This window comes from Saccopteryx bilineata, chromosome 2 (genome assembly GCF_036850765.1).
Source record: "Saccopteryx bilineata isolate mSacBil1 chromosome 2, mSacBil1_pri_phased_curated, whole genome shotgun sequence".
Classification (NCBI taxonomy): Eukaryota; Metazoa; Chordata; class Mammalia; order Chiroptera; family Emballonuridae; genus Saccopteryx; species Saccopteryx bilineata.
Window position 1 is genome coordinate 235,426,531 of NC_089491.1, and position 25,945 is coordinate 235,452,475.

Sequence of the window (25,945 nt, forward strand, 5' to 3'; positions counted from 1 at the left end):
CACATAAAAGCCAAATTACCTGCTGACATAGAACTATTATTCTAAAGCCATTTAATTGTAACCTAAAGAACAGTATACAAATTAATACATAGTAATCACTATAGATAAACTATTATAGACTTGGTTTATACTTGGCAATTAGAGATCTGAACAAGTATTCATTCTTGTTCACTTTTTCTCCTTTCAAATAAAAAAAAAAAACTTACAGACAAGGCTCATCAATCATGAAGAGGGCCTGGTTCTGATATTATACGAGCTCTGTCAACCTTAATCAAATTGCCTGCCAGATCGTAGATAAGTAATGATTTGCTTAGGTTTAGCAAGGCCAGAGTTTTCCTTCTGTCGTATATACATCTCTGGAGTGAAAATAAACAGCCTCACACCTCTTACTGGGCGCTGGGCTCTGTTGCTATTACAGCTCAGTCTTCACTCCAACAAAAGCAGAGGAACAAAACTTGCCTTTTAAAAATATCTATTTTTCTTTCCTTCCTTCTCAATCTGGCCACCAAAATGGCCATGAAACCATTTTTAAACCATTTCATTAAACAATTAACAACTGTATTAATCTACACTGAAATAACAAATTAGTTATCATTAAATGCTTTAGAATTGGCATTTGTTTTGTTTTATCCAACATTATGCAGTGATATAAAATAAAAGAGAAATAGCTAACAATTGACAAAAGAAACAATAAAAGAACCACTTAAAATTGCAAAACTGTATTCATTTTCTAACACTTCCAAAAATAAAAAAATAGATTATGTTTTGACATCATCTGTCATGTTTCGGATACAGAGGTATTATGGAACAACTGTTAAGGCAAAAAGTATATCAATTTAGATTTTATATTCAGACACAAATGTAAAATGAGATTTCTTTTTAAAAGCCACCTTTGCTATTTTTCTTACTTTACATATAACTGGAAAGGGATATCAGACTTCATTTTCAGCTAGAATATTCTGTTAAAGAATTTGGAGACATCCAAGTACCTGCTGCAAAGAAATATGTTATAAAACAAAGATTCCTGTGGCCAGGAAAAATATGAAATGACCTCTTTAGAGGAAAGAGCTTTAAAATACAAGACAACTAGGGGGTCAATCGTGACTTAGGCAAAATTCACTTCAGTATCTTCCATTAGGTCAAGGGAATCTAGAATGAAGCTGTAGTTTACAAATGTCAAAGACAAAAAAACCTTACAATTTAACTATCTTATTCTATTTCTAAGCACAAACATGCATTATAGCCGAAATTAGGTTTTAAAAGACTACAGTTTCAAATAGCCTCCTTTTCCAATCTTAAAGAGATTTTAAACATTACCTAACTTTAAACTGCATTAAAACTCATACTAATGCTCAATCACTTATCACCTTCATGATTTCCATTTTCATGGTAGTTTTACTATCTCATACATTTATGGTAAATACCAAAAGGGAAAAAAAGAAAGAAAATCCCTGTAAAACAGACTGGGTTCTATAAAAGCTATTTAATAAAAATGATCATGGCCCTGGCCAGTTTGCTCAGTGGATTGAGCATTGGCCCAGCGTGCAGACATTCAGTTCGATCTCTGGTCAGAGCACTCGTGAGAAGCAACCATTAGCTTCTCTTTCCCTCCTTCTTCCCCTTCTTTATCTCTTCCTCTCCTTCTCCCCCTTCTCTCTCTCTTCCCCTCTTGCAGCCAGTGGCTTCACTGGAGCATGGGCCCCTGAAGCTGAGGATAGCTTGGTTGGTCTGAGCATGAGCCTCAGGCGCTGAGGATAGCTTGGTTGATTTGAGTGTTGGCCTCAGACAGAGGTTTGGTTGCCAGGTAGATCCCAGTCAGGGCACATGCAGGAATCTATCTCCCCTCCTCCTCAGAAAAAGAGAAGTGGGGAGGGGAGTGGAGGAAAGAAGAAGGGAGGAAGGGATGGAGGGGGGAAGGGAGAGGGGAGGGAGGAAGGGAAATAAAAATGATCACCATCAGAAACAGAGGAGAAAATTATTCTGTATATGGAATAAAAGAAGCACAAGACAGGAATGTAATGAAACCCACAGGCACTCCTCAGTAAGGACTAAGTGAGCACAGGGAGTGTCGTGGCTCCTCCATGCCTATCCAAGGACCGGGACAGGGCACTCCTTTCCCAACCCTCTGCAGGTACCATCCTATAAATCTGAAAGGCACCCAAACAGACATGAGCCCTGCTCTGCAAAAACAGTATTTCACTTCCTTCTCACCGCAGTATTTAATAAATTGCCCAAGGATACCAGCAGTACAGTCACTTCAGGTACTGGTATCAGACACAAAAGACACTAGTACTTCCCAGTGAATTAGAAAGAACTCTTACAAGTAAATGGGGATTTTGCCCACTAAATGTCACATGAAAGACTATTTTTCCTGAAAACTCACATTTCAATACAAAGAGGAAAAAAAAATCCTTAATTGCAGAAACAAAAAAATTCAAAACTCAGGTTCTCATTCTTGGTTACCGAAGGTCTCAGGAGTTTGATATGCAGTGCCTGTAAACTTGATTGCATAATCAGCTGAGAGCTGCAACCACAGCTAAGTAAGTATTCTATACCTATGTCTAACTAGGTAAGAATACACAAATCTAATCAAATATTAAAAGTCTTTGTTCTACAAAGCTAATCATTTCCTTACCTTTTCCCTAATCTACCTAGCTGGAAGAGAAATCCCAAAGTAAAACATTGGCAGTTTTTCTTTAAAATAATGTCTACTGTTGTTTTCACATGGGGTGTGACAAAGCCTGGATTTACAAGGTCCATATTTAGAAACCCACTCTGGGAGTTAGCTACAAGACTCCTAACAGTAGTTAGATATATCATATGTAGTCAAATCCCTGAGCTAAAATTTATTTGATGCCACAAAACACTGATATCAAATCTCTGTATAAGCTGTACTGTATGATTAAAAACCCCACTGTGGCTGCTGTCATAACTGTGAAATTACTCTAACCACTACGATGACAGCTCTTTTAAAATGCATCCTGAAATACAAAAGAAATAACAAATAATGAAAAGTGTGTTTGCTAGCCTAATAATAGGAGACCACAGTTAGCAATTCTTTATTTTTCTTTTTGTGACAGAGACAGAGAGAGACAGAGAAAGGGACAGATAGAGACAAACAGACAGAAAGGGCGAGAGATGAGAAGCATTTCTTTGTTGAGGCACCTTAGTTGTTGATTGCTTTCTCATACATGCCTTGACCGGGGGCTACAGCAGAGCGAGTGACCCCTTGCTCAAGCCAGCAACCCTAGGCTTAAGCCAGCAATCTTGAGCTCAAGCCAGTAACCTTGGTTGTCAAGCCAGCGACCTTTGGGCTCAAGCTAGAAACCATGGGGTCATGTCTATGACCCCACACTCAAGCCAGTGACCCCGCACTCAAGCTGGTGAGCCCATGCTCAAGCCAAGGACCTCAGGGTTTCAAACCTGGGTCCTCTGCACCCCAGTCTGATGCTCTATCCACTGCACTACCACCTGCTCAGGCAGCAACCCATCTTATAGTCACTCAAAATCAGCCTCAGTTCGCCATGGAATAAAACAACTTTAAAATGCATGGTGAAAACTGTATGAAAGACCTACACAAGATCTACAATCAAAATATGAGTACTACAATTTCTTTTAAAAGACAGATCCAGCCTGACCTGTGGTGGCGCAGTGGATAAAGCGTCGACCTGGAAATGCTGAGGTCGCCGGTTCGAAACCCTGGGCTTGCCTAGTCAAGGCACATATGGGAGTTGATGCTTCCAGCTCCTCCCCCCTGTCTCTCTCTCCTCTCTCTCTCTCTCTCTCTCTCTCTTCTCTAAAGTGAATAAATAAAAGTAAAAAAAAAAAAAACAATTAAAAAAAAAAAAAAAAAAAAAAAAAGACAGATCCAACTAAAATACAAAATAATTTAAAACATGATGACTAGAGCTTGGAATCAGATACTCAGGATAAAGTTTGATCTGTTTTTGTTGTAACCTCAGAAAGGACTCAACCATAAAAAATAAGTATGCCCAATTTTCAATAAGTAGGAAATAAAAAAATCAGTTAAGAGATCAGAACTTTCTAATCAGATTATGACTTGAAAATATGTTCTTAGGCAGAAATATATATTTAGAATTAGATTTAAAATAATTCTTCTTACTGAAGAACAAAACTTGCCATTTCATTTTGGATGAACACCCAAGACTTAATGGAAGAAACAATCAAATGACCGTGCTTAAGAAGAAGGTGATTGCAGCACACAACATGATAGTAAGAATTCAGTGTGTGGTGCTACTCAGAAGTTTAGTAATCTGTTAAGAAGTATAAAAATACCTTCTCAGTATTCAGTAGTCCCAGAATCTGCTGGAACTACTGCTCAGATGTGTGGGCACCAAAATGAAATCCTGGTATATGAGTTATTTAGTCATGCTAACATCTAAAAATCTAATTTCACAGCAACAGTGAATAGAGATTTGATTGGTAATACGATGTTATTTTACCAGTATTTGCAAAGAGGAATAAATAGCACTTTTCCTACAAAACTGTACTGTCACATTCATAATTGCATTCAGACATTCACCCTCCATGCCATCTTATAAGCCAATCATCAAACTTTTTCAATATATTGCAAGCTATGTAATACCGAGCCAAATAATGAAGTTTAACTCCGTTTTACAGATAAGGGTTCTTCATCTTTACTCTTATACTCTCAGAGCCAACAATCTGAGAGGAACAGTTTAAATTACTAAAACAGAGGGATGTCATAAACAGTCGCCTACTCCAGCTGAAACTGTTCACTTGCTTCCGTGTTGTTATTTTGTTATACACCCACTCTAAGGCCAAAACCAGGAAAATAAGTCAAACTAAACGGGCAAGAAAAATGTCTTATCCCTAGCTTATGCTGTTATTTTTCTTTTTATTGGAATAAAAGAAGCTGCCAAGTTCTGATGTCACTACAGTAATTTTATGGCCTGATAAAAGTAGTATTTTATCCATTAAACATTCGTCCTTGTTGCCAGTTTTACCTCCAACCAGGCAGTGTGTACGACTACTCACTGAACAGATATCAAATTATAGTAAAATAGAGAATACTAATTACTTTTACTCTGATATCATAGAAAGCCAGTAACTGTCAGAAATTTCCCTGGCAAGAACCAGAAGCCAAAATGTACTTAGTCCCTATACATCCAGAACTCCTATAATACTGAGTGTTTGAAAACACACAAAACATGACATCAGCACTCTAAAAAAAAATTTAATTTCCTAGAGCAAAAATACACATTTTAAAAATATAAAATTGGGCCCTGGCCGGTTGGCTCAGCGGTAAAGCATCGGCCTGGCGTGCGGGGGACCCGGGTTCGATTCCCAGACAGGGCACATAGGAGAAGCGCCCATTTGCTTCTCCAACCCCCCCCCCTTCCTCTCTGTCTCTTTCTTCCCCTCCCGCAGCCAGGGCTCCACTGGAGCAAAGATGGCCCGGGCGCTGGGGATGGCTCCTTGGCCTCTTCCCCAGGTGCTAGAGTGGCTCTGGTCGTGGCGGAGCAATGCCCCAGAGGGGCAGAGCATCGCCCCCTGGTGGGCAGAGCGTCGCCCCTGGTGGGCGTGCCGGGTGGATCCCGGTCAGGCGCATGCGGGAGTCTGTCTGTCTCTCCTCGTTTCCAGCTTCGGAAAAATACAAAAAAAAAAAAATAATAAATATATATATATATAAAATTGTTGAAATATTAGACAAGCATATCAGTAATAATGTGATGACCTAGTATCCTCAACAGTTAACTTTCTTTTTTTTATGTATAGCTTTCTTTAATATCCATTATTTGAAGCTGTGGTATACCTAAACTTGACATGGAGAGTCACTGATTTTACTGGATTTTTAAGAAATAAACTGCTTGTTGAAATCATCCATGGCGTCTAGGACAGACGGTTCAGCATCTTGCTACTCAGTGTGGCCTACCCAGAGTCATTAACATTGTCAGAAACTTGTTAGAAAGGGAGAATCCTGGAACTCACCCTAGATCTACCAAATCAGCATCTGCATTTTAACATTTCTCAAGAAACTTAAAGGCCCCTGAAAGTTTGAGAAGCAGTACTTCAGCACTAATACGTTATCAGGCACAGTGCAAGGAGGGATGATCCCACATAGGGGAGATCACATGTCTGTCCTTAAGAGTAAGATAAGGCCCAGACAGACACAATACCCATCTGCAGGGGACAAAGCAAGGTGTATTCAAGGCAGGAATGCACAGTAGCTGATGATGGCACAAGCACCAGGTAGGTAAGGAGCCCTGAATGCCCAATCAAAGACCTGCGCTTTAATGAGTAACTCAGGGCCTTTGGAGAAGTTGGGTTTAAGAGCAGTTACATGATCAGATTTATGCTTTTTAGGAAGATCGTTACTCTGGCAAAATGTAGAAAAAATGGATGACTTAGAAGGAAGAAAACCCAAGAAGATGAGGTAGTAGCAGTTTAAAGCAGGAGTTACCATTGTTTTATCTCACATTTTGAATCTCCTCTCATCCCTCTCCCAAATTTTGAAAGCTTTCTTCTAGGTTACAAGGAGGGTACAGAGGGTTTTATGTGTGTACATATATAAATATAAAATAATAACAACTCAGTATATTTTTTGGCTTTATAAAATAGAGAAAATATTTCAGTGATTTGGGATTCTGTACTCCTTTCAATCATTCTATATACCAATTATTAACAAACTATTAACATATACTGACAGATACAAAATGTATACATACATAGATGAAATAACAATCATTCCCAGTATATACAGTGTATCCGTAAAGTCATGGTGCACTTTTGACCAGTCACAGGAAAGCAACAAAGGACGATAGAAATGTGAAATCTGCACCAAATAAAAGGAAAACTCTCCCAGTTTCATACCTATTCAGTGCAGTTCAATGTGGGCTCACACACAGAATTTTTAGGGCTCCTTAGGTAGCTATCCCGTATAGCCTCTACAGACTCGTCACTGACTGATGGCCTACCAGAACGGGGTTTCTCCACCAAACTGCCGGTTTCCTTCAACTGCTTATCCCACCAAGTAATGTTATTCCTGTGTGGTGGCGCTTCATTATAAACGTGCCTATATTCACGTTGCACTTTGGTCACGGATTCGAATTTAGCAAGCCACAGAACACACTAAACTATCCTCTGTACCGTCCACATCTCGACTGGCCTAGCCATGGGCTGTTCCACTGTATACACAGTGTTACATCATCATCTGCACATGCGCACATGCTGCCACATCATCCTACAGAAACTGGGAGGATCTTCCTTTTATTTGATGCAGATTTCACATTTCTATCGTCTTTTGTTGCTTTCCTGTGACTGGTCAAAAGTACATCATGACTTGACGGACACACTGTAGTTTCAGTGCTTGGATAGATCACTGATATAGGCCTTTCTAGCTCTTGAAATTGAAGTGTAGAAAAGTCTGGATAGAGGAAACAAGATAGAGAGACGAGAGGTACATTTAGTAATTTTTACTTAATGTATAATTTGCTATACGGTGAATAAATAACTGGGCCAACAGATGGCTTCAAATAAATTCTCAGATGTGTACCTAAACAGAAAGAGTCAAATACTACAGTTGTAAACAAAGTATTACTGTTTTGACCAATATACTTAGAATAGTGTAAAAAGATTCTTTGATACTTACTTATCAATGAAAAACTAGAGTTACATTAAAGTGAAAGAGCTGGCAAGCAGAAGCAGTCCTCAACTTTGTACTGGGGTTGGTTTCAGAAAACATTTTTATCCAGTGGCTGTTTGGAACTTCCTAAAGCACTTTCTTCCTCCGATATTATGTGGTGGTTATGAGACTCCATAAAGCTCTTCTCATAGAGTCTTAGTATTGCACAGGCCCTACCAGTCATGTGCAGAACATGTCTAGTAATAAGGAGCTCAAGCCACTTCAAAAGAGTATTTTCTATTCTGAGGCAGCTCTATTTGTCAGACAGTTCTTCCTTCTTCTGAAACAAAATCTGCATCTTTTGAGTGCCCCTATGGAACAAAAGATGCATCATATATCACTGTTCCAACTCTCCCCACCCTCATTGAAATCTTGGCCACTGGTGGTCTGATGTAAGAAGAAAAGGGGACAACTTACCCCTCAAGTACAGGGGAACCCATCCCTGCACATGGTTGCATGTGAAGAATGACCTGTGTCAGGAGCTATGAATAATAGATTTAATAAAATCACAACTGATGAAAATACAATGTCTCCTGGGAGAGAAGCAGCTTGTGCTCAAACAGAACATCGCCAAGAACAGAAATATTAGTGACCTCAACCACGACTCCTCCAAAATTTAAAAGACACAAAAACTCTGACTCATCATCATCATCTTGTATGCTTGTTTCACTGTTTGGGAGATAACTTTTATTTGGCATATTAGGAAATTCCAACACTACAAACAGAAATTCTAAACATAAAGGCACAACCTGACAGCAACTGTTAAGGTTATCGCCAATATAAGTGAGCAGTCCTGTTCTTTAAACTTTTCCCATAGTATCACAACATTTTAGCCCCATTTTCTTCGATTTTTGGTGATTTTTTTCAAAATAATGCTGTGGCTTTCATTTTCTTCTAAAAGAATATTATACTAATGCTGGGGTAATGATCACTTCTGTACAATTCTAAGTATTGATTACAGCATTAAAGCCTAGAAATGAAGGACATAGGATAACTTAGATGGTCCTTTTCTGTTTTGAGGCTCCCCCATTCTCCTCTAAAAACAAAAAAATAAAATAAACGCAGTTATCAAAGAATTTGATTTATGGTTCATAACTGTAGGTTATTATATTACCTTCAATCCATTTCTATGTATAACAATAAGGTCACGGTTATTTTTCCAAGCTAGCCACTTGAATATGATTTGCTAATAGTTTAGGAAGAAGTGTTATTTTTCCTCCAATGGCCATGTATCCAATGTGCCAATAAAATGAACTACTAGAATTTCAAAAGATGATACAATAATTTAAAATAAATGTATTACAACCATACACAATAACAAAAGACTCTCAGACATAATGAGCAGTGCAAGAAACCAGATATAAAAGAGTACGTACTGTATGAGTCCATTTTTATAAAGTTCGAGAAATGCAAAACTAATCTATGATGAAAACTAATCTATAGTCAGAACAGTCGTGGCTTGCTGGGGTTAGTGGAATTGTCCAGGATGGGGCACCAGGTTCTACAATGGTTACCACAGGTATGTGTATCTGTAAAACTTCATCTACCTGTTCACTTAATGTACATTACATGTAGGCTGTGTACATTTTCATATTATACCTCTATTGGAAAAAGTGTAACACATTGTTTCCAAGTACCCTTCAAGTTTCAAATGCAAAATTAAGATAACTGTAGCACACTAAAACTATGGCAGTTACACGTGCCCACACTAACTTCTGAGAATTCCTCCTTATTTAGTACCTCAGAAAAATCACTTCTGGATCAAAGTAATAGACTAATATAATACAGGAGAAATCACTAAAAATACAGCAGTTAACATTCACAGAGGTTTTACAATATGCCAAGTGCTTTACTTCCATTATCTCTTGTAATCTCCACAACAGTGAAAGAGATACTATTGTTATTATCCCTGTTTTGTAGAGCAGAAAACCAAGGCTTAGGTCAAGATCACTATGCAAGCTCACGAATAAAGAGGTGAGCCAGTCTGTAACAAGCATAGCAGAGGAGCAAGCTAAATGTCAACTTCTTAATTGTTTGTATGAGGCTAATATAAAAATAAGATCAAACACACAGTTCCAAGCTACAAAATGAGCATAATGTATAATCTCAGTTCAATAATACAACTTGTATTTTTTTCACTCAAGTAAGGTGTAAGCAAGTTCAAAGTTCCTTAATTCTGATTAAAGATACACATCACTGGCTCTCAAGAATTGAAGTCCCTGCTCACATTCCAACTGCTACGTAGAAAAAAAAAATGTTCATTGGGGTAGTTTGTTTTATTATCTGTGACCATCAAAATGCATCACACAGAAGAGCAAATGAACGACTATCAACCAAGATAGGCACAATGCTAACTTTAATGTTCACTCCCATTCATTCAACAGTCCTTTCAATTTGGCGACACTAGTAGAAGGCATGCCCAGGATTAAGTGGAAAAGAAATTAAACATATTGTCTAAAAGACTTCTTTATATTCTAAACACTGTATTGTGAGGAAAATCTGTTAGGACTACATGTGATATACAACATGATTTTAATCAGGAACAAAATGTCAAATTACCCATCAAATGAGCTACTGAAGTCTTCTGCATTACTTGAAATCTACAAGCACTGGACTTCAGATTCATGTTTACCTCTTCTCAAAAAATGAAAATCAATTAACTACACCATCCAAGATTCAGAACTGCTCTTCCTTGAAAAGGACACAATAATAAACAAACGAGGCTAACATTTTGAAAAATGAATCCAGAAATTATTTGCGTTAGGGGGAGCAGGGGCAGAGGGAAGAAGATAATAGCGCTAAAAAACTTTGCTCCAAAAATGTTTAGAGTATTTTTAGTAGCTATATTTTCATTTACTTGTGGCTGCTAGCAAATCTGCAATTCCTTTTAAAATAGTAAAAATCAGAAAGAATTCTTAAAAAGACGATAGAAGAGAACACACCCTAAATGAATTTAAATTCTGTAATATAAAAAAACACAATTAAAATCATATAAAAACAAAAGAGCAAACTAAAATATGCCTATTCAAACAAGCATTTCACCTCTGCAAAACGATTTGCTTCGCATTAAAGTCAGATTTAGCTCTCAGTTTAAAAAGTTATGGAAACAATACATCTGCTTTTACAGGCAAAACGAAACTGTAACACAAATTTTATGTATTTATCAACAGATCATTCAGAGAAAACTTACCAAATCTATAACATGTATATGCCTGTGCTTCAGAAGGAAAGCAGAGAAGTGACTTTCTGTACTTAACCGTGGTGTTCACTTCAGTGCTAAAAACACACCACTACAGTCCTGCTGTAGGAAAAGTCCCGACCAGCAATCTGCTTTTGGGTTGGGCTCTTCTCTTATGAGATAAGCTGTTAAGTCATGCCTTGATTTTAGATCTGCTAACATATGGAGACTTCTAATGCAGTCTCTCTCTGCCCCCCTCGCTTCACTCCCCCCTCACTCTGATCCACTCCCTCTTGCACACACACACATACACACATACAAAAAAGGCACTGCAGGGCAGAAATTCCTCAGGTGCTCGCTAATGGAATTCCCAGGGTCTTGGAGCCGCTTCGGGGATCAAGAGATCTCACAGCCCCTGCTGGGGTAAGGAGCAGCGAGTCTGTTCCATTTAATCAAATACAGAATGAATTTTCAGCTCTATTCACTCGCTTGTCTCCAGGGCTCTCAAAAGGCACCAGGCAGCTAGAATCACAAACATGTGGCTCTTTTAGGCAAGTATAATTAGTTTGATTTTAAAAAGCCACATTAATAATATCACCTCAGGACCATTATTCAGGGGACAGATGACAATGATACTGTATGTTTTAAGCCTGACAATGGGGAAAGAGTACAAACAATGAGGGAAAACTTGAAGGATTAAAAAAAAAAACCAACAAACCAGTTTTTCATTTAATTGTAATCCAATATTTTTAGAGACATTAAGTACATTCCATACACTTAATTTTAATTGAAAAGAATCAAGTAAAGCCCTCCTCCCTATTCTCTTGAAAGCAAATTAGTACCACATATACAAAAATTTATAAATGAAATGTTTATAAATAAATGAAATGTTTACACAATATATAAATTTAAATAAAAACATTCTCTAATTCAATCCAAGTTCACAAAATTTCTCGAGAAAAACCACCAATCAAAGCTGTAAATCAGGTCCTTCTAAACAGTATATTTAGCAACCAGACTTCAAGTTCCCTTTCAAATCTAATTAGTTGCTATTAAGTAGTAAGATCATCTATCTAATTACTACCTGGTGGACAACTCATCTACACTTCTGATGTGTTGTATCACCTACACTTCTACAGAGTACAAATGTTAATAACAAGGAGAGCTAATGTAATTATTATAAATAATAAATTTTTAATTAGTTTTGTAATTTCCTATTCTCAGCCTGATTTCACTAGAATAATGCTGAATTCTTGAAATAATTTTCCCAAGATTTCACTTAGAAACAATCACCAAATTTTAGTCTAAATGTTTGCAAAAGAAACATTTCTAGAGAAGGAAATTTTTACTTCAACTTTTATTTTGACAAAACCATAAATGAAATCATCTAGATAGTCATGATAGCATAAAGGCAAAGTGGAAAAATAAAAGGAAAGCATGAGAACTAGTCAACAAATTTTACCTGATCTCTTCAGAGCTGTGTGACAGAACTGCCCATTCCTACACAAAGCTTTCTTCATCTATATATATACCTTGCAGATGGGGTGAGGGTCCTATCTTAAAGTTAGCTTAATTCCTTCCACGCAAAGTCAAATCACCTACAAAGAAGGCAAGGAGTAGGACTGAAGTTCAACCCAAACCTATACAGGCTAGATTAGTGTGCTCCAAGTCCTAAGGGCTCTTTGTACCTCCCCACTTGAGAGCAGAGCTGTTTAAGTACTTTTCAGAGAAGAGGAGGTTGGTGAGACCCATAGCAATCAATCAAAGCATCCCAAGTGAGTTACTACACCAACACAGGACCTGTAGTAACTGACTTTCCTGGTTGACTACACTATTTAAACAAAGACAGATTTCCCAAATACTATATCCCAGTTTTTACATGAAAGTTAAACTACATTTTAAAACTTCTAATCTAATTAGTTGCTATTAAGTGGTAGGATCATCTATCTAAATACTACCTGGTGGACAACTCATCTACTCTTCTGATGTGTTGTCTCACCTACACTTGAACAAAGTAAAAATGCTAGTAACAAAACGATAGCTGATGTAATTGTTATAAAAAAAAAACAAATTTTTTATTCATTACTTTAAACTTTCTATCCCTAGGTGGATTTTTTTTTTTTTATAAAAATATAAACGTTTCTGCTCTATACACTGCCAAACACACACCCAGGGCAGGTCTTCACAAAATAAAACAGGTTTTCACTCCATTCTTCTTGTATAAAGTTTGAGGCAGTTTATTTCAACATGTGCATAACAGAAACTATAGTATTTGGTGCCTCTCTGGGTTCCTAAGAATGCTTTCTGGTTAAGCACTAATTTAGTTTACAGAAAAATTTGAAGTTCCTTTCATCTTGTCCTAAAACTTGAACTACCCCCCACCCAATCTCAGCTAAAATAGACTACTCAAAAAATAAGCTCTAAAATGGAATAAAATGTTTAGAATTATACTAAGAACAAACCCATTTCATTTCCTGCCCTCTCCCACCTCTTCCTCCCAGACATTGTCCATTAGGCAACGCCAAGTGTCAGCTGAGAGGCTAAGGGTTATGGTTAGTGAGATGCTGAGGGTTATGGTTATCAGTGAAGCATGCAATCAGAATTGGCCTCTTTCATCTTTACTGGCCATTGGACTGAGAATAAAACTCATATTACCTTTCAGTCCAATCTGCTGTTTCTCAAGGTGTCTGACTTAGGGCACAGAGGCTGCATTTCTGTTAATGAGGTTTTCTGAATTCTAGAAATCGGCTGGAAAGCACCTGCCACCCTCTGTGGTCCCGGCCAGGAAAGACAAGCATTCAGGAGACGGGCTGCTTTTGGAGAGACTTCCACCTGACTTGGTGGGATTAGAAGGAACAATGAAGGGAAGACAGAGTCCCTCTACCCTCCTCTGTGATTTATGACTTCAATTCCTAAATGTGGACGGAAAGCAACAAAGGTCTGGAAGCGCAGGCTGAAATAAATAGCGAGTTGCAATGTATTCAGAAATGATAATGCAACCCACAGAAAGCTTACGGAGAAGGAAAATGAACTCCCTGGGGCTGGGAAGTCAGGGCGACTGTGACGGGAGAGAAGGATACATTGTGCAGGACGTTTCTCCTGCTCACCCCACATAAATCACCGTCCCGCAGGCGCCCTGCTGGTGGAAGCTGAGGGGCGGGGACCCCGCTCCCTGGGGACGTGCGGGCGCCCCAGCTCTCAGCCAGGCTCGTCCCACCTGCCCGGCACGTCCCTGTCACTGACACCCCGCCCTCCACCGAGGGGCGGCCCAGCATTCTCGAACTCCGCCCGAGCCCCGGACCCCGCGCCCCCGGCCCGCCTGCTGCCCGCCGCAACCGCCCGTCTCCCGACCCCGCAGCGGGACCACCCCGCACCTCTCGGCGGGCAGGCGAAGCCCCCACACCTCTTGCGGCAGCCGGCTCCCAGAGCCGCCCCAGATCATCCCGCGCGGGCGGCTACAGCGGCGACAGCGATCCGAGTGGCCTCCACGCGCCGGGCGGGGGCGGAGCGGGGGCGCGGGTCCCCGCAGTCCTTGCGCCGAGCCGCGTACCAGGGATTGAGGGGAGGGGGCGGGGCGGAGTCACGGGGCGCGCCCCCGCAGCCGCGCCTGCCCGCCCAGGGCTAGGCGCGCGGGCGCGTACCCAGCAGCGCGGGAGCGCGGCACGAGGCGGCCCCGCCCCGCCGGAGGGTGCGCACGCAGCTGCCAGATCGATGGCGGGGTCGGGACATACCAATTTGTAGGGGTGGGGGGACACCATGTGCAGGACCGTCTCCAGTCGCCTTCCTGCTTGTCTGCAAGAACATCACTTTATAAAATCATAGTAAGTCCCTGCTTTGGTTTAGGGTAGGTGAGGAGAAGCTGTGTCAGCAACTCTTGGAGAGTGCCCCGAGGCTTGCACTCATTCTCCCCTCCCCTTCACTTCCCCGGAGAGGCGGTGCTCCTAGCCGTCCACAAGGGCCTCACATCCCCCGGTGCCCCGCCCAGGCCCCGCCCAGGCTCCGCTCTGGCCCCGCCCCTAAGTTGTGAAGGCGCTCACGACCTGTCAGGTTTTTCGCCTCTTACCTGGTATCTGTTTCTTGGAGCTAGCTTCCTGCCGCTATGTTTCCTTCGCCTTTTCACTACACGCCATGTTTCGTTTCTTCCGCAGTTTCACCTGGTTCCCCAGCCCACGCTTCTACATTCACAGCCACGCCAGCAGGCAACAAAACTTAGGCTGGGAAAGAGGCTCTGTCCTGGTGAAACGAGCGTGGCCTGCGGCCCCAAAGTCTAACCAACTTGTGCTTAGACCTGCCCCAAGTTATTTGATCTCACTGAACTTCAATTATTCAAACAGAAAAAGGAAAAAATAATTTCTATTTAAAAGGTTGTCGTGCAGCATAAATATGATGTTGAGGGGGTGCAATAATACCTTTCTCCCCACTTTCTAAGTTCTACCTAGACTAATACATGTAACAGAGACAGATTAACCGGAGAAAATATGCAAAGTTTACTAGGGGTGTACATGCAGGGGTGCCATGAAATACGCGACCCAAAGACACCTTGGGCAATTGAGGTTTACATGCCATTTCAGACAAAGAGTGGGTGTGGGGAGGGGGCAGGAGTCTGTTATTTCAAAAGGAAAGCAGGTAATGCACAGATGGACAACGTGTGGTAAATGATTTCTGGGTAATCTTGAACAGTGAGATACGGAAGGAAGTTCAATAAACAGGCTTTGCTAGATTTTGCATTTGCCACATTTAATTCCTAGGTGCTAAACTGAATCTGCCAAGGTGACGTTACTAAGGTTCCCTTCCTGAAGCAGGTTTTTCTATCTGAATTCCTTAAGGCAAAAAGACAGAATGTCAAAAGTTCTGAGTTCCTTTTACTTTTCTCTTACTAACCAGCTTAAAATCAACATCTCCAAAGCTATATATTGGGATGCAAAACTTTGGTCCCTGTGGGGCAGCTGTGTTAGGCTTGCTCATGCGATTACCAGCTGCAAGCACTTTGCCTGGTTGGTACGTGGGTGTGTAGCAGCCCCACCTGTGTATGGCCTATATAAGGCTATGGGTGCTTGCGCTTGAGAGAGATTGGGGATTGGGGATTACGGGGTGCCTGCCTGCCACTGTGAGGGGCCATTTTGCTGTTTGTTTGCCTGAGAGGCAGTTTCCCCTACCTGTGTACTTGTCCACCTTTATGAGACTTTATTATTATTATTATTATTATTATTGTATTTTTCCGAAGTTGGAAGCAGGGAGGCAGTTAGACTCCCACATGCGTGGGAGCAGGATCCACCCAGCATGCCCACCAAGGGGCGATACTCTGCCCATCTGGGGCCATTCTAGCGCCTGAGGTGGAGGCCATGGAACCATCCACCAGGCAAACTTTGCTCCAATGGAGCCTTGGCTGAGGGAAGGGAAGAGAGAGAAAGAGAGAGAGAGAGAGAGAGAGGAAGGAGAGGGGGAGGGGTGGAGAAGCAGATGGGCACTTCTCCTGTATGCCCTGACTGGGAATCGAACCTGCGACTTCCACATGCCAGGCTGACACACTACCGCTGAGTCAACCAGCCAAGACCTATGAGACTTTATTAAACGGAATGGCCCAACCCTTTCCAGCTCTGCAGTTTCTCTCTGTCTACCGGAATTCAATGTGGACCTACCTGGCCTTGGCCACCGGCATTACAGTTCCCCTCAATACTTAATGTTAAGTGCCTGCCACTGAGTGGCCATTCAAGGACTGTGACTTATTTACAATAATTATTATTATTGGCAGTTAGCTCATCTTTTAAATCAACATCCTTACTTACTATTAGTTTAACTACAAAAGGGACTCTAATGATACCTGAAATTCAGAAACACTCAGTACTGGACTTCAGGGGAGATATGGTGTTGGGAAAATAGCTGTATTAGGCTTGCTCAACTGGCTTACCAGCTGCAAGCGCTTTGCTTGATTAGTATGTGAGCACATGGCAGCGACACATGTGTATAGGCTATATGTAATGCTGTTGGCCAAGGCCAGGCAGGTCCACATTGGATTCAAGCAGATGGTAGAAAAATTGCGGAGCCAGAAAGGGTTGGGCCATTCTATTTAATAAACTCTACAACGGACAAGCATACAGGCAGGGGAAACCGCCCTTCAGGCAAACAAACAGCAAAAATGGCCCCTCACAGTGGTGGACAGGCAATCCATGCATCCATAATCCCCAATCTCTCTTAAGCACAAGAACCCGTAGCCTTATATAGGCTATACACATGTGGTACAGCCACATACTCATGTACCAATCAGGAAAAGTGCTTGCAGCTGGTAACCCCACAAGCAAGCGTAACACAGCTGCCCCACACTATGTAAGGCTATATACAGTGTGTCCATAAAGTCATGGTGCACTTTTGACCAGTCACAGGAAAGCAACAAAAGACAATAGAAATGTGAATTCTGCACCAAATAAAAGGAAAATTCCCAGTTTCATACCTATTCAGTGCAGTTCGATGTAGGCTCACGCACAGATTTTTTAGGGCTCCTTAGGTAGTTATCCCTTATAGCCTCACAGACTCATCACTGACTGATAGCCTACCACAGGGGTCCCCAAACTATGGTCTGTGGGCCACATGCAGCCCCCTGAGGCCATTTATCCAGCCCCCACTGCACTTCCGGAAGGGGCACCTCTTTCATTGGTGGTCAGTGAGAGGAGTACATTGACCATCTCATAGCCAAAAGCAGGCCCATAGTTCCCATTGAAATACTGGTCAGTTTGTTGATTTAAATTTACTTGTTCTTTATTTTAAATATTGTATTTGTTCCCGTTTTGTTTTTTACTTTAAAATAAAATATGAGCAGAGCCTGACCTGTGGTGGTGCAGTGGATAAAGCGTCGACCTGGAAATGCTGAGGTTGCCAGTTCAAAACCCTGGGCTTGCCTGGTCAAGGCACATATGGGAGTTGATACTTCTTGCTCCTCCCCCTTCTCTCTCTCTGTCTCTCTCTCTCTCTCCTTTCTAAAATGAATAAATAAAATAAAAATAAAATATGTGCAGTGTGCATAGGGATTTATTCATAGTTTTTTTATAGTCTGGCCCTTCAACGGTCTGAGGGACAGTGAACTGGTCCCCTGTGTAAAAAGTTTGGGGACCTCTGGCCTACCCCTGGCCCAGTTTGGGGTTTCTCCACCAAACTGCTAGTTTCCTTCAAGTACTTATCCCACCAAGTAATGTTATTCCTATGTGGTGGCGCTTCGTTATAAACGCACCAATATTCATGTTGCACTTTGGTCACGGATTCGAATTTAGCGAGCCACCGAACACACTGAACTATCCTCTGTACCATCCACATCTCGACTGGCCTAGCCGTGGGCTGCTCTGCTGTATACATGGTGTTACATCATCATCTGCACATGCGCACATGCTGCCACATCATCCTACAGAAACTGGGAGGGTTTTTCTTTTATTTGGTGCAAATTTCACATTTCTATCATCTTTTGTTGCTTTCCTGTGACCGGTCGAAAGTGCACCATGACTTTACAGACACACTGTAGGTGTTTGCGCTCAGTGTGGATTGCAGATTGCAGTTGGTGGACTGCCTGCCCACTGCTATGAGGGGCCTGAGAAGTTTTCCCTGCCTGTTTGTTCGTCCACCATTGTGAGGCTTTATTAAATGGTAATTGCCCAATGCTTTGCAGCTCCGCAGTTTCTCTACCATATGTTCAAATCCAATGTGGACCTTCCTGGCCTCAGTCACCAGCATTACATATGACCTTTACCTTTTTACTTGATTTTCAAACACAAAAAACAGTGCTTTGAAAGTGTGATAGTGTTCAAACACATTACCTTTCTGCTTTAGCTAGAAGCAGGATCTTGGTAAAAGCCATAGGTCCCAAGAAAGTCAGTATAGGAGGGAGAAAATAAACTTTAATTCTAGTTTGTTCTCCATTGTGTCCATTTGGTACTTATTCAAACCAAGAATCTATGTTCTTAACAAGGTATAGTAAGTGATTTTTCATTCCGCAAATAAGATATCCTATAAACATTGATGGTTTCACTAAAATGAGAGATTTGTGTGAACAGAATGGCAACCTATAAGAATCCTAACTGTCCCCTACCACAGTAGGAGCACTGCAGACCCTACCAGATTCCTCTCTTAGGGCCCCATTGACTCTGGGTACCCCCAATCTCACAACACCATATGAATATCACTATGCTTATTGTTTATAATCAAACATGAGAAATAATCATGATGTTTGTTGATACCAATTATTCCCTTTCTGCCTTGTTTATAAAGTGAAAAAATAATTTCAGGTAAATAAGTTTTCATTAATAAGTCACTTATTTGTTCAATATTTACTGTAAAAGTATTTGTTGAGCACCTACTCTATGCCACTGCTGAACAAAAAGATACATAGAGAAATATCATACAGGCCCAAGCTTAAAGAGCCCACAGTCTAATTGTGATATAGACACACAAATGGATAAGTACATTGAGACATCTGCAAAATCAGTGGGGAGGTGGGAGGCATGGGAGCTCAAAGGCAGTGTTGCTAATCCGATCTGGAGTCTTAGGGTTAGGAAAAGCAGCTTGTCAATAAAGTCTTCCCAAGCCCTGGCCGGTTGGCTCAGTGGTAGAGCGTTGGCCAAGCATGTGGAAGTCCCGGGTTCAATTTCCAGTCAGAGCACACAGGAGAACGCCCATCTGCTTCTCCTCTCTCCCCCTCTCCTTTCTCTCTATCTCTTTATTCCCCTCCCACAGCCAAGGCTCCATTGGAGCAAAGCTGGCCCGGTTGCTGAGAATGGCCCCATGGCCTTTGCCTCAGGCACTAAAATGGCTCCAGTTGCAAAAGAGCAATGCCCCAGATGGGCAGAGCATTGCCCCCTGGTGGGCATGCTGGGTGGATCCCTGTCAGGCGCATGCAGGAGTCTGACTGCCTTCCCGCTTCTAATTTCAAAAAATACCATAAAAAAAAGTCTTCCCAAAAGAAGTGACCTACAAATATCAAATATAGCCTTAATGGATAGTAGGAGTTGGCCAAGTATAGGTGAAGGAGTGGAAGTTCTAGACAAAAAGGACATTATGAATAAAGACACGGAGGCAAGAAACAACAAGGCAATTCTGAGGAGCTGCAAGCTTTCCTTTATGGTTAAAGTATAAGGGGCCAGGTAGAGGTTGGTAAATGAAGGCACTTCAGAAGGAAACTGAGCCAGATCACAATTGGTCACGTGTGTCATGCCATGAAGCCAGGCTTTTTCCTGTAGGCGATGGGGAGCCAATGCAGAGTTTTAAATGTAAGCATCTTAATGTCAGATTTGTGCTTAGTAGGATCATCTAGCAGCAGTAATGAAGATAGAATTGAGGGAGACAACCCTGAGGTAAAAAAATTTGTAAGCTTCTGAAACAGTCCTGGAAGTCTAGTTGGATCAAGAGACTGAACTAGGACAACAATAGTAAGGGCAGAGAAGAAAGGGGAAATCCCAGAAACAAGAGACAGTTGACTTGGAAACTGATTGCATTTGAAGTTAAAGAAGAGGACTTGCCTGATCAGGCAGTGGTGCATCTGCCTGGGACACTGAGGACCCGGGTTCGAAACCCCGAGGTCACCGGGTAGAGCACGGGCTCATCTGGAACCCACTCCCCCCCACCCACTCAAGACACATGTGAGAAAGCAATCAATGTACAACTAAGGTGCCACAACAATGAGTTAATGCTTCTTTTTTTTTTTTTCTTTCTTTTTTTTTTTCTGAAGCTGGAAACAGGGAGAGACAGTCAGACAGACTCCCGCATGCGCCTGACCGGGATCCACCCGGCACACCCACCATGGGGCGACACTCTGCCCACCAGGGGGCGATGCTCTGCCCCTCTGGGGCGTCGCCATGTTGCGACCAGAGCCACTCTTGCGCCTGAGGCAGAGGCCACAGAGCCATCCCCAGCGCCCGGGCCATCTTTGCTCCAATGGAGCCTTGGCTGCGGGAGGGGAAGAGAGAGACAGAGAGGAAAGCGCGGCGGAGGGGTGGAGAAGCAAATGGGCGCTTCTCCTGTGTGCCCTGGCCAGGAATCGAACCCGGGTCCTCCGCACGCTAGGCCGACGCTCTACCGCTGAGCCAACTGGCCAGGGCATGAGTTAATGCTTCTTATTTCTCTCCCTTCCTTCTGTTTGTTCCTGTCTCTCTCTCTAAAAAAAAAAAAAAAAAAAAATGGAAGAATAAAGAGGACTCAAGGATGACATCAGCCCTCTAGCTTGAAGGGATGGTGGTCACACTTTCTACCCTTATATTACCTGGGAAGAGAGTAATGCTCTGCAGAAGATACAGGTCTTAAGGGAACAATGATGTTTTCAATTCTGAACCTTTTGAATTTGAGGTGCTTGTGGAACCTCCAAGTACTGATGTCCACTAGATAGATGAGTCCAAGCTTAACATATGGATTTGAAAATTCATCAGCATAGAGTAGTACTTGTACCCCAAAATTATAAGTGATTCCTCAGGAAACATATGGAACTCTAGAAAGCTGTGGCCAAGAATGTATCTCTAAAGTGCCAATAACAAAACTCAATTGTCCTAATGAATTTGGAAGGAAATTGTTTACCGAACTCAAGATGTAGGACTTGAAAGGGATGCTGGAGGAAAGTGGTGAGAGTTTGGAATAGTCACTAGGAAAAATGCACTTTGGAATTTGAAAATCAATCACAGGACTGATAAGTGGCACTGAGAATATAGCTGAGGTTAGAGATCAGAGATTTGTAATAATGTAATCTACAGGATTACAAGATCTTCTCCATAAAAATTTAACCACTCAAGTGTAAAAGAAAAAATGTAACACTGATCCAAATTGGGAGTTTTGCTAGGAGATGTGCAAGAAGGAGAATAAGGCATCATAAAATAATCATCAATCATAGAATCCAGGCTGTGCATTGGAAAAGAATGATAGACTGGACTAAAGTGACAGATTAAAGAAAAGGACTGTTTATCAGGTTAAAAATCAGTGGTTACAGTATTGATGAGTGAAAAAGCCAAGAAACTTCTGGTTATGATCATGTCCAAAGTGAAACAGTTCCAGGTAACAATTAGGCATGCCAAAGAATGCTGGTGGGTGAAATGGAGTAGAGATTTAAGGTCAGCAGAATTTATGGGATCAGGGGACACGGGCTTGAGAGATGGGCAGACACTGAAGGGACGGAGAGAATGTTGAAAGAAAAACCATGAGCCAAGTGCCACATCCCCGTAACCAGGTGGGAAAGATGATAGATGCTAAGTGACAAGGAATGTATGTTTAATGACTTTTAGCCCTGAATTGGTGCTTTTATAATACCAAATATATGTTAAAATTGGTTCTCCAAATCTGACCCTCCCTCAAATGACTCAGTCAAGTTACTTAAACTTTTAGAGTTTTTATTTCATCCTTTGTAAAATAGCGACCTTATTACTTATAGGGGGGATAACATGACCTATGCTCATAGGGCTCTGGGAGAATTAATTGAGATGATACATAGGCAGCACTTACTACAGCACTTGATATATTGCAAATACTAAGTAAAAAGTTAGATATAATAATAATTAATTCTCATATAATACTTGCTATTTGCCAACTATTATTTTAAGCTGTAGTCTCACACTCCAGATGGGAAAACTGAGGCCCACAAGGTGAGGTGTCTTGCCTGAAAAGGATCATCCAACTACTCAGTGTCAGAGCTGGTGTTCAAACCCATGTAGTCTGGCTCTAAAAGCTAGAATCTTAATTACTATACATTAATGTCTCCGCACAATAAAAATATTTATTTTTATTAATATCACTTTAAATAAATGTATCCATTAAAAATTTTATTGAAGTACAACCATTATGGAAGAAAGTATGGTGGTTCCTCAAAAAACTGAAAATAGAACTACCTTATGACCCAGCAATCCCTCTACTGGGTATATACCCCAAAAACTCAGAAACATTGACTTGTAAAGACACATGCAGCCCCATGTTCATTGCAGCATTGTTCACAGTGGCCAGGACATGGAAACAACCAAAAAGCCCATCAATAGATGACTGGATAAAGAAGATGTGGCACATATACACTATGGAATACTACTCAGCCATAAGAAATGATGACATCGGATCATTTATAGCAAAATGGTGGGATCTTGACAACATTATACGGAGTGAAATAAGTAAATCAGAAAAAACCAGGAACTGCATTTTTCCATACGTAGATGGGACATAAAACTGAGACCAAGAGACATTGACAAGAGTGTGGTGGTTACGGGGGGAGGGGGGAGAGGGAGAGGGAAGGGGGAGGGGGAGGGGCACAAAGAGAACTAGATAGAGGGTGACAGGACAATCTGACTTTGGGTGATGGGTATGCAACATAATTGAACTTTAAGATAACCTGGACATATTACCTTTGAATATATGTATCTTGATTTACTGATGTCACCCCATTAAAAATAAATACAATAAAAAAAAAAAAAGAAAAAAAAATTTTATTGAGCACCTTTTAGGTATAAAGTACTAAACTGAAAAGGTATAAGAAAATACCTGGATCCAACACATCTGTGGGCCTTCTAAGGATCCCTTGGTATTGCCCGTCTCTAGAACCCTCAGCTACCACAACAGCCCTCTCAGTTGGGATCTGGCTTCCCCGGCATCTGCTTAGAGGGCCAAGTGACCAAACCCAAAAGTGCAGGTGTGTGAGAAGGGCATGGGAGAAACACAACAAATAGATTCCTCCTCCTCTTCTCTATCCAGTGGCCTGTCCTGAGGCATGGTTTTCCAGTACATCTCATCTGGAGACATCCCTCATGGCTAAGCAAGAGCACTTGTTGAGTGAACATCTGCATCTCTTGTGACTTGTCAAAAAGCAGTGGCCAGCATGGTAACATGTCACCTCCCATTCGTTTTCCCAACTTTTCTTATCTTCTGTCCCCTTTCCCTCCCTCTCACTTAAGATTGACTTAATTGCCTCTATCTCAGTTCACTAGAAAGTCTCTGAACACAAGGAGTTTATATAAAACTTTAGAAGAATTAGGCCTATGTCTATATAAAATAAGTAACAATAAAAATGACTATTTGACAAATACCAAATACAACAGAGCACTACTCTAGGTCTCAGCCTGAATATTATTAACTACCTGATTTTGTATTTTCCATGCTTCAGTTTCCTCATGTATAAAATGAGACAGTGATACCTGTGTTGCACTTTCATACATTGATAGTGAGAATAAAAATTGATACAACCTCCAGGAAAGAAAATTTGCAAAAATTATCAAAATTAAGCATGCTTTTACCTATTGGTCCAGTAGTCCCAGCCTTTAAATTTATCCTACAGATAATCTTTTTTTTTCTTTTTTCTTTTCTTTTTTTTTTTTTTACAGTAACAGAGATAGGGTCAGAGAGAGGGATAGATAGGGAAAGACAGACAGGAATGGAGAGAGATGAGAAGCATCAATCATTAGTTTTTTGTTGTGACACCTTAGTTGTTCATTGATTGCTTTCTCATATGTGCCTTGACCGCGAGCCTTCAGCAGACCGAGTAACCCCTTGCTCAAGCCAGTGACCTTGGGTCCAAGCTGGTGAGCTTTTGCTCAAACCAGATGAGCCCGCGCTCAAGCTGGCGACCTCAGGGTCTCAAACCTGGATCCTCCGCATCCCAGTCTGACGCTCTATCCACTGCACCACCGCCTGGTCAGGCTCTACAGATAATCTTATAGTCATGAAATGTTGGATATAAAAGTTCATTCACTGCAACACTGTTTATGACAATTAAAACTAACTCAGGTGTCCACAAAATGGAATACTATGCAACTGAAAAAAGAAACAGGACACTCTCAAAGAACTGCTATAGAAAATACTGTAGGATCCTGACCGGTGGCGGCACAGTGGATAGAGTATCAACCTGGGATGTTGCCACCTTGAGCCTGGGTCACTGACTTGATTGTGGGATCACTGACATGATTCCATGGTCACTGGATTGAGCCCAAGGTCGCTGGCTTCAGCAAGGGGTCACTGGCTTGGCTGCAGTCGCCTATTCACTTATGAGAAGCACTCAATGAATAACTCAAGTGACGCAACTATTGATATAAGTTGATGCTTCTCACTTCTGTCCCTTCCTCTCTCTCTCTCTCTCTCTCTCTCTCTCACACACACACACACACACACACACACACACAAAAGAAAGAGAAGAAAAATAAAATACTGTAGGATATACTGTCAAATGAACAGAGAAAGATGAGGATGCAAAATGGTATATATAGTGTTATGTTCTATTTTCTAAGATGAAGACACTAAAACAAATTCATATTTGCTGCTCTTTTGCACAAAGAACTATGGAAAGGATCCAAAGAATAACTTTAAAAATGTTTGCTTTTTATGGATGGCAGATAATAGGATTTGATAGGAACAGAGATAAGAATAAATTTTGATTTTTGAGCCATGTAAATGGTTACTTACTTGAAACTAACAAAATGAAAAGTAAAATGAAACTAATACCCACCTTTTAAGGCTTAAATGCGATAATATGAGTAAATTCCTAGCACATTCCTAGCATTTGTGACATAGCAGGGTATCAATAAATGATAACTATGTAAATAACTTCCAGAGATCCAAAATAGCAACAGAGTAGGTGAATGTTGTTACACTCACTTCCTCCTAGGACCAAATTGGAATTACAACAAAATTTAAGAACAATCATCTGACTCTGGCCAGTTGACTCAGTAAGTAGAGAGTTGGCCCAAATTGCGGATGTCCTGGGATCAATCCTCTGTCAGGGCATATATGAGAAGCAACCATATGTTTTTCTTCTCCTCCCTCTCCCCCTCCCCTCTCTCTACCCCTCTTTCAGCCAGTGGCTCAGTTGATCTGAGTGTTGGCCCTGGGCACTGAGGATGGTTCAATTGATTCAAACATTAGCCCCAGACAGTGTTTGCCAGGTGGATTACAGTCAGGATTCATGCAAGAGTTTATCTCCTTCTCAAAAAAAAAAAAAAAAAAAAAAAATAGCAAAAAGCAATCATCCTAAATAACCAACTCAAGACTAAATGAAGAGGAGTATTATAATCAAGGATTCACAGAAGAAGCCACATTGAGACTGGTAGGAGGGGGAGAGAGAGATTCCCCTGATAAGTGTGGGGCCTATAACCCAAGCCAGGTTCCCCAGCCCA

The 25,945-nt window shown here is 41.3% G+C and overlaps 2 protein-coding genes across 10 annotated transcripts in view; both read right to left on the minus strand.

Annotated features, from left to right (window-relative positions):
* Positions 1-14,450, minus strand: part of CDON (cell adhesion associated, oncogene regulated) — a 121,268-nt gene extending 106,818 nt beyond the window's left edge. For 2 of the 8 annotated variants that reach the window (XM_066259651.1, XM_066259652.1), the window contains exon 1: positions 14,219-14,450. The gene's annotated coding sequence lies outside the window, so the exon portion shown is untranslated. Of the gene's footprint in view, positions 1-10,856; positions 10,924-13,499; positions 13,583-14,218 lie in introns of those variants that run through there. The other 6 variants (XM_066259646.1, XM_066259647.1, XM_066259645.1 and 3 more) reach the window with 4 other exon arrangements.
* Positions 1-25,945, minus strand: part of PUS3 (pseudouridine synthase 3) — a 284,654-nt gene that overhangs the window by 193,197 nt on the left and 65,512 nt on the right. The gene's annotated exons all lie outside the window — the stretch shown is intronic.